The sequence below is a fragment of the Brassica napus genome, chromosome C5 (assembly GCF_020379485.1).
Source record: "Brassica napus cultivar Da-Ae chromosome C5, Da-Ae, whole genome shotgun sequence".
NCBI classification, from domain to species: domain Eukaryota; kingdom Viridiplantae; phylum Streptophyta; class Magnoliopsida; order Brassicales; family Brassicaceae; genus Brassica; species Brassica napus.
Window position 1 is genome coordinate 30,990,956 of NC_063448.1, and position 9,862 is coordinate 31,000,817.

Genomic DNA, 9,862 nt, shown 5'->3' on the forward strand with positions numbered 1-9,862 from the left:
AACAAATGATCCATGTGATTTCTTGTGTGTCTCCCGAAAACATAAATGTAAGATGCATCTCCATTCTTTTCCTTCTACAAAATAAAAATTAATCTGAAAAAAAAGACAAGGTCAAAGATAACACTTAAAGCAAACTGATTAAAAAGAAGTAATCATAAAAAAAAACACTGGAGATGAATAAGCTTACGAAGAACTATTGTGTACAGAAGTGTTATGAGTTACTAAAAAGCACACATATGGTCTATATATAGATATATGAAAACAATAAAATCTGAACGTATCTTGATATGAGATATTTTCATATTGTTTAAGATCATATTATCTCAACAAACTAATGGGATCAAAATATAAGATGTGAACAACGGATAACAAAAAAAGGAATCTAAAGTTTATTACTAGTAGATTATTTTTGTGTCCATTAACCAAAAAACAAACAACTCTTTACACATAACTAATTTTATTCACGTTGGGACTGTCGATTTTAGTTTTACGAAACACAACTTTTGTAAAATGTTGTCGAGCTTAATTTTTCCGAAGGTTATTTCGCAAGATGTTGCCGAGGATAATTTTTAAGAGATTTCTTCTGTAAAGAGGTTTTCAAGTTTTGGTTGTACGAGAGCCATGATGAGGTTAATTATTACAACCATACTTAGTCAGACGTTTTTCTCTTATCCGTGGGATTGATCCGTGGAAGTGTCGAGTAGTTTTTTCTGAAGTAAGATTTACGTGAAAAATATTGATAACTCGCGGAGTTTGTTACTATTAAAGTGATACTTGAATTCTTCTGAAATCTTAGGCTTCAGAAAACATTTTAGCGGTGGGGATACGATCTCTCGTTTTGCTTTATTTAGTCTTTGTCAGCCGTTTTAGGTTTCGAGTGATTCTATAGAAATCAACTTCGTTTCTCTGAAAGTTATTTGGAAGCAGTACAGCCACGGGGTTTCGTAACCGATTTTCTGCGCTTCCCTTTTCTACGATTAATCTAAGGTTTTTCCGAAAGATATTCGGAAGAAGTACAGCGGTGAGTTATGTACCCGATTTGCTGTGCTTCCTTTTTCCGCGATTAACGTAGGGTTTTTCTGCGGTTTTGGGGAGAACAAGTTTTACTTTTCCGAAAAGGTTTTGGAAAGCGTGTTTTGGTAAAACCCTTACACATTGAGACTTCTTTAGCTCGGTAATGAGCCAAACTTACGGGGTTTGATAAAATTTATCGTTTCCCTTTATGTTTAGACAGAAAAATCGCGAGCTCGTTTCGTAGCACTTCTGGTGAAAAGTCGCGGCTAGTTTTTCGATTTTTTCGAGCACTACAGCGTTTCCGTAAGTGTTGGCCATAGGAGCAGTCGCTGTTGGAGTTGTTTTTCCAGGATTGTTGCGAACTGCGATTTTGTCTTTCGTATTTCTAGACATCATTTTGATCAAGCGTTCTGCGTCTATGAGTTAGAGTAATCCGTACCCCCTCCTTCTAGCGCCAAACCGTAGGAACCGAAATTCACACTGTCGATTTCCGTAATCAGAGGAAAGTTAGGAAACCTTAACTTTTCCTGAGGTCCTGGTTTCTCTGCGAGAGCCAACGACAAGTGACCGAATAAATGCAAAAAATATGAAAAGATAACAAGACGAATTTATAGAAAATGTAGATCTTATTTCAAATCCGCGTAAGAGCATTGCAATCATTACAAGAGATTATAAAAGCTTCAGCCGCAAGAGCTGTCAGCGAATTACCTAGTTCTAGCAACCTAAAACCTTAAACCTAGTTGAGTCGCAGCTCGATAACAGAAGACGAAAAAGATATGAAAATGGTTTTGATTAATTTCGGACTGAACCTTATGAAGGCCTGCCTACGTACCTCTTTCATGGATCAAGCCAAACGTAGTTCAAGAGTGAACCAAGAGATCTAACTGCTTGTGTGTGTTCGTCTTGTAATCGGGTGCCAGTCATAGAAACCGAGCATGTCGAGAATAATGCCTCAAAGTTTGTAAGTGCCGAGAGTTCTCCTTTTGTGCCTCTCGCCTACGACTCCTTATATACTCCCTCCAAGGTCAGTTAGAGCTTTCCTCTTCTACCCTTAAGCCGTCATAACTTGAAAATGGAGATATTCCTTTTGCCTCGATCTTCATGATTATCCGCAGACACTTAACATTTATCTGCGGAAATTTCACATTTATCTTTTCTTGCGGACTAAGTATAAACCGCCATAGTATCTAAGGGCTTTTGCTTAAAAAATCGTAAATGGTTTCTAATAACGTTTTAGACCTATTTGGGCCGTCTTTCGACTCGAAATGTTTAATCACGATTTTTAAGGGATTAACCCAATCGATGGGAGTGAGAAATGATATGGCTGCGGTACATGGGAGCTAGCATCGAGGAACAGACGAAAATGCACGGGTTTGGGTCGTACCCATTGATCGACGTTCGAGACAGTTTGGTCGCTACGTAGCGACCAAATCCACGCTGGAACGGTTGCTACGTAGTGACCAAACGACTGGCTTGCTACGTAGCGACCGACCGAGTGGCTTGGTCGGCCTCTACGTAGCGACCGACTTGTTTGCGGGTCGGTCGCTACGTAGCAACCGACCGATGGCCTTGTTGGTCGCTACGTAGTGACAGACTCGTTCGTGGACCGGTCGCTATGTTGCGACCTTGTTTGGATCCTCTTCTAACGTTTTATGAACGTATTCTTGGACTATGGGTGTTTAGTTTCAATTAATCAACTGGGATTAGTGTAAGATTTCACCGCAAAGTTCTTCGTAAAGATTTCTTTACGAAGATTACTTTTAGTAAAAACGTTCATGCTGATTTTTACGGATATTTGGACGTTAATTCCGTTGTGACCGTTTTGGACCCCAACAAACTCTGACTAAATTTACACTGGGACAGTGTAGTTTAAGTCTGTGAGGAGGTTTAGTGATATTAGTTTATTTAATGAATCTTATTAAAATGTTTTCAAAAATAAGTTTTTATTGACTCAAGAATGGGACAATGAACTTATTGATTTTGCTTGTTATCTAACCACACCATTCTAGATTTACTAGTTGCAGTAGCACTAAAAATACCAAAGTGGATCAACCTGTTAACTATGTTACACTTGCTGAGAATGTTTGAAGGAACCGAAGCTGATCACCAACTTAACTGAGCTCAACTTTGATTGTCTTGGGACTTGGTATACATGGGATCGGATTCTTCAAACAAGTATGGAAGGTAAAGCCTTGTTTAGATTTATCACCCTCTCTCTTTATTTCGAAATTTAGATTTTGGGAAAAGAATTCGAACACGACTTGGTGGCTACAACCATTAAGGCTTGATTCACAAAAATCCTAGGATATAGGTCAAATAGAAGTGAACATGATTTGGTGGCTGAAACTATTAAAGCTTGATTCATGGAAGCACGTTCAATCTTGGTCAATGATCGTGCAATAAAAGCAGACTTTGGCTGGGAGAGAAATTAGTAGAGAGAAAGGAAAGGAATTCCTATTTACCCGCAAGTCCAGATACTTGTTTGAGCATCCTTTCAGCATGTAATCGATACTCCGAATGTAAAGCTTACTCTTTTATTTATGCAAGAAATGAGGTTAGTAAAGGGGACTGTCAGACATGATTTTCAAAATTGTTGACTAGGTAAATTTGGTTGCTAGACTAGGATATGGTATAGTGTGATTCTGAGATTAGGATTTCCTAAGGTGATGATTATGAGTTTTAAACCTGTGAGTCCCTGCTGTTTTAAAACAAACCTTTTGGGGTCAAAAACGGTCACGACGGAATTAACACCCGAAAACCCTCGGAAATCGTATTTCCGAGAAGATAGTAAAAGAAAAATACGATTTTCGTAAAAAATAACCTATACGAAGTTTTTACGAAGATGTATCCTTGAGAGACTCAAAATAAACAACTCAAGCTCGATCATTGCGAAACTACCGCGCATGCACGCTATCCGGTCGCTACGTAGCAACCAAGTCCAAGCCAAAGCTCGATCGCTACGTAGCGACCGAGCCTGAGCCAAGCTCGGTCGCTACGTAGTGACCGAGCGTCCGTCTCGTCGACCGAGCTCGGCCAAGCTCGGTCGCTACGTAGCGACCAAGCGTTCGTCTAGCTCGGTCGCTACGTAGCAACCGGGCTCGAGCCAAAGTTCGGTCGTTGCGTAACGACCGGGCTCTTCCAAACATCGATACGACACTAGTCCATGCATTCTCGTCAAACCTTCAAATGCTATCTCCCGAAGACCGTAGCGAGCTCAGTCTATGTTTTCCGCTATTCTAAATCATCGATCAAACTTTGCGGATTAAAAACCGCAGAAAGTTTGTTCTTTATCGAAAGAAATCGTAATAAACGTGTCGAGTCGGAAGACGGCCCATAGGGACCTAAGACACGACCCGAGGCCCATCCTACGATTTCTTAACCAAAGGCCCGTAAACCACAGCACGGTTTACGCTTGGTCCACAAGGAAGGATAAATGTCAAGTTTCCGCCGACAAATACGGAAGTTTTGAAGATAATTGTGAAGATCGGGAAAAACGGAATATCTCAATTTTTATGCTATGACGGCTTAAGGGCAAAAGAGTAAAAGCGTAAACCAACCTTGGAGCTAGTATATAAGGAGTCCTAGGCGAGGAGCATAGGAGAGACTTTTTTCAGAGCAAACTTAGCATTTAGAGCAATTTAGGCATTTTTCCGTTTTTGTTATTTCGAGCTGCGACTCAATTAGGTTTAGCCGTCTTAGGGTTGCTAGAACTAGGAATCTCGCCGACAGCTCTCGAGCCCAGGCTTATACCTTGTTGTAAACGCTCATACGCAAATTCGGAATAAGATCTTCTTTGCTCTCTTTTTCGATTCCTTATTTTTATCGTTGTTATTCTCGTGTTCTGATTGCTTGACGTGTGGTAATTAGAAAATATCTGGGTCTTCTGGGAAATTAGAGTTTTCCAAGTTTCCTTATTTAAACGGAAATCAACAGTGCGAATTTTGGTTCCCACAAAACCTCTTTCAGAGAGACTGCATGTATGTTTTGCTTGAGGACAAGTAAAAGGGTAAGTCTGAGAGAGTTTATATGCCATGGATTTTACCCACTTTTAGCCATTTTTATAAGTATTTTAATAATTAATTACTATATTTTAGAGTCTATTTAGTATATTTATAGGTTCATGAGTGTTTTGGAAGAAAGTGATGATTTTGGAGCATTTTGGAGATAAAAGGAGAAAGAATCGGAGCTGACCATCGAGCAAGACCAGCGATCGACATTTAGAAGAAATAATCGATTGATACACACCTTGTGACATCGATCGACAGCGAAGAGCACAAAAACCCGTTTGGTCCGAGCCATCTTGGAGCCCAAGACTTCACCGATTTACATGATTATTTCTGACGAGTTTTAACCTAATATTTATAGCTTGCCAACATGTTAGAGGCAGAGTGTGCTTTCTTGTTTTCTTATTTTCACAGCAAAGGTTTCTAGGATTTTAGTCGAGTTGGAGAGAAGATCCAAAGAGATTTGTGAATGGAACTCCATTATTATCTATCTATCTGTGCAGTTTTTATACCTAATTGTTGTTATGGATTGCTTAGGTATGTTTGAGTAGTTCTATTGTTAGGTTTAGGGTTTAAATAGGTTATGAAGGATTAGCCCCAAGTATATATTGCTAGTTGTGATATTCATCATTAGTGTTGGGGTCAAAATCGGCTATGACGGAATCAATGTCGGAAACTTCCCCGGTAATGTCCTCTCTGAAAAAGAGAGATAAAAACATAAGAGAAGCGGGAACACATATATCGAGTTTCGTAACAATTCCGAAAAGGATTCACACGATAAGTCTTCGAGAAAGGTTACTCAAAGCCCCGAACAACGGATCCCAGACAACGAAACACCCATCGTCCAACTCGCCAAAGGGTGATCGTATAAAACCACAAGAACTCGTTTTCTCGAATAACATTCGGAGTGTAAAACGCAATGGTTAGCTGAACACCTCAAATTTCCTACGCTATACGAGGAATTTGAATGTTCTTCCATATCGACTTCGTTTTGAAAGAGCTCTTTTTAGAAAATCGTAAAAACGCCTAAGTCGGAAAACGGCCCAAAATGGCCCAGAACGCGGCTAAGAGCCCACTTACGATTTTATAAGAAATCAGGCCCAATCGTTATGCAATATTTACGCGAAGTGATAAACTCGACCGAGTGCAGAAAGGGAAATAGTACACCGCCTCTAGAGGAGTATATAAGGATATCGAGATCGACAATGCATGGAGACAATTTCTTTTTACTCTTAGAACTCTCTGCACTTAGAAACTTATAGGCAATATTCTTGACATATTATATTTCTATGACTGGCACTCGATTACTAGACGAACTCGCACAGGTAGTTCGATCTCTTGTTCTACTCTTTCAATCAATCTACGTTCGGATTGATCCTCGAAAAGGGTAAGTAGGCAGACTTTCATATGGTTCAGTCCGAAATCAAATCAAAACCTTTTTCGTGTCTTTTTTGTCTTTTATTATCGAGCTACGACTCAACTAGGTTTAAGGATTTAGGTTGCTAGAACTATGTAACTCGTTGACAGCTTTTGCGGCCAAAGTTTTTATCATCTTTTGTAATGATCACAACGCGCTTACGCAGATTCGAAATAAGATCAACTTTTTCTGAACTTGTTTATTGTCTTTACATATTTTCTGCATTTATTTGGTCACTTGCGGTTGGCTCTTGCAGATAATCCGGGACTGTGGGAACCGAAATTCGCACTGTCGATTTCCGTTTAAATAAGGAAACTAGGAAACCCTAATTTCCCAGAGGACCTGGATATCTGCTAATACTACACATCAAGCAATCAGAACACGAGAATAACAACGATAAAGTATAAGAAATCGAAAAGATTCCTAGTTCTAGCAACCCTAAGACGGCTAAACCTAATGGAGCGTTTACAACAAGGTATAAGCCTGGGCTCGATAGCTGTCGGCAAGATTCCTAGTTCTAGCAACCCTAAGACGGCTAAACCTAATTGAGTCACAGCTCGAAATAACAAAAACGGAAAGTTGCCTAAATTGCTCTAAGTGCTAAGTTTTCTCTGAAAAAATTCTCTCTCCATGCCTCTCGCCTAGGACTCCTTATACACTTGCTCCAAGGTCGGTTTACGCTTTTACTCTTCTGCCCTTAATCCGTCATAGCATAAAATGGAGATATTCCATTTTCCGCATCTTTATAATTATCCTCAAAATTTCGTATTTATCCGTGGAAACTTGACATTTATCCTTCCTTGCGCGCCAAGAGTAAACCGTGGTACGGTTTACGGGCTTTTGGTTAAGAAATCGTAGAGTGGGCCTCGAGTCGTGTTTTAGGTCCCTTTGGGCCGTCTTCCGACTCGAATCGTTTACTGCGACTTCTTTCGATAAAGAACGAACTTTCCGCGGTTTCAATCCGCAAAGTTTGATCGATGATTTAGAATAGCGGAAAACATGAACCGAGTTCGCTACGGTGTTCGGAAGATAGCATCGATGGTTTGACGAGGATGCATGGACTGGCGTCTTATCGACGTTTCGGAAGAGCTCGGTCGCTACGTAGCGAACGAGCTTTGGCTCGAGCTCGGTCGCTACGTAGCGACCGAGCTTTGCGACCGAGCTTTGCCGAGCTCAGTCGCTATACGTAGCGACTGAGCGGGACGGACGCTCGGTCGCTACGTAGCGACCGAGCAGGATGAACGCTCGGTCGCTACGTAGCGACCGGACAGCGTGCATGTGCGGTTGTCGCACAATGACCGAGCTTGGTTTGTCCACTTTGAACCTTCAAGGATACTTCTTCGTAAAAACTTCGTATTGGTTAATTTTTACGAAAATCATATTTTTCTTTTACTATCTTTTCGGAAATACGATTTCCGAGGGTTTTCGGGTGTTAATTCCGTCATGACTGTTTTTGACCTCAACAGTTAGCCCCCCAGCCCGTTAGGACCATGCATCGTAGGGTCCTAGCGTGCGGTTAGGCATGTTTGGCAAGTTAGGCGTGTTGGATGGAATTAATATCCGAAAGTCTGAGTTTGAATAGTAAATTCTCATGCCTATAAGAAGGGAGGTAACTTGCTTCTAGCTCTTCACTTTATTATTTTTTCAAAGCTCAATAGTGAAAAGATCCTCTCAATTTTCTCTCTCTACCATTGTGGTTTTTTTTCTTTCCCTCCCTTCTGAGAATGTCTCAAGGGATTTCAGACAACGCTCAGTCTACTATCTTTAATCGCGAAACTGTCTGTGACCAACGCGGTGAGGTTGTCCAAGAGATCGAGTTCGTGGCACACTCCGTTGACCCTGCCGAGGCCGACGCATATTGGGTGGCTACGTGCAATGTGGAAGAGCCGCCTCCCGAGCCGTGAGTTCCCGTGAGGCCTTTTTCAGAGAGGATCGTTGGAAGACCGAGCAGGTGTACCCTCCCATTCCTTGGAACCGTACGCAGCTTCTGTCACGTTCCGGAAAACGTAGATTTTCGATTACCCCTCAAGGGGGAGAGGGCTGACGAGCCTCCCAAAGGCTTCTTTACTTTGTACGAGGAGCATCTAATGCGTGCTCGCTTATGGTTTCTCATTCCGTCGGTTATAGTAGAGTTTCTGAACCGTTTGGAAGTTTCGATAAGTCAGATTTCTCCCCGCGGTATAAAACACCTTGTCGGGTTGCTATTCTTAGGATACGAGCGAGGCATGGAGCTCACTGCTGATTATCTCGAAGCTTTCCTTACCCTGTCTCAAGTTGGGACCGATCGTTTGTACGGTTTTAAACCGCGTACTTATATGGAAGTCCTGAGAGGATTCTCCCAGGGCGATCGTGGATGGAAGAGTTACTTCTTTTATGTTAGATTGGACCAAGCCTCGGCCGCCGTGGAGTGCCTTCCCTCGTTTAGGCGACTGTGGGGGGTAGGAGGTAACGTGTTGAATGATCACTCGTTGTTTTCTTACTACCCGTTTTTATTTTATATCTGAACTATGTCTATTTTGCAGTGCACAACCACATTCCTCCTTTTCCGGAAGATCTGTTCGTCGTCCGAAACCTTCTCTGTGGTGGTCCGCTGTTTTGGGGTCATTTCTCTCCCGAGAGGGTCCGTGCTGCGGTCAAGACCCATCAATCTCGTTTCAGCTCGACGATTGATGATGACATGGGGATGTTTTTTGAAGATACCTCCTCGCCCGCTATCTATGCCACTGGACAGAGCAGTGGTCGAAGGCTGCTTGACGCTGAAGATGACGTAGACCCGATCATTGAGGATCCTGTCTTTGGTCACTGTGGGTGGGAAGGTAATGATTGGATGGACTGATCCCATGTGTTGATGGTTGGGTTTGATTTATTTTTATCTGTTTTCGGCCGAGTGTGGCCTTTTAAATTTTGATTTCGCTAGGGCCTAGATGGCCGTATTTGTATTTACCGGGACTGGCCGTTAGTGGCTTTGAATCCCCTACCGCTCTGCGGCTTATATATTATGAATGTTTGAAGAGTTTCAGTTTGCGTATGTGTTTAAATTGTCGAGAGAAAAGAATATGAGTTGTCATCTCATACCTAACTCATAGTGTAGCGTTCTTTCGTCTGTTCGTAAAAGATGCAGAATTTTGTGAACGTTTAGACACGAACGGCGAGACATGGTTTTAAGATCTTGTATCAATTTTTAGATATCATGCCTTGAGATGTTAGAGACCAGAGTGTTGGGTTTAGGGCAAGACCTAGGCTTACTCCTGGATTTAGGTGGTGCGATGACTAATTCGACTTACGTATCCCGTTTACGTTTCGTCCTGATTCCAGACCGATTTAAAGTCCGCGATATGTTCTCGGCTTACACGACTTGTTTGGTTGGAATCGAGCATCTCTCCAAGGGTAATTTTTCAGCCTCCTGGAAATGCTGACCAAAATTTTG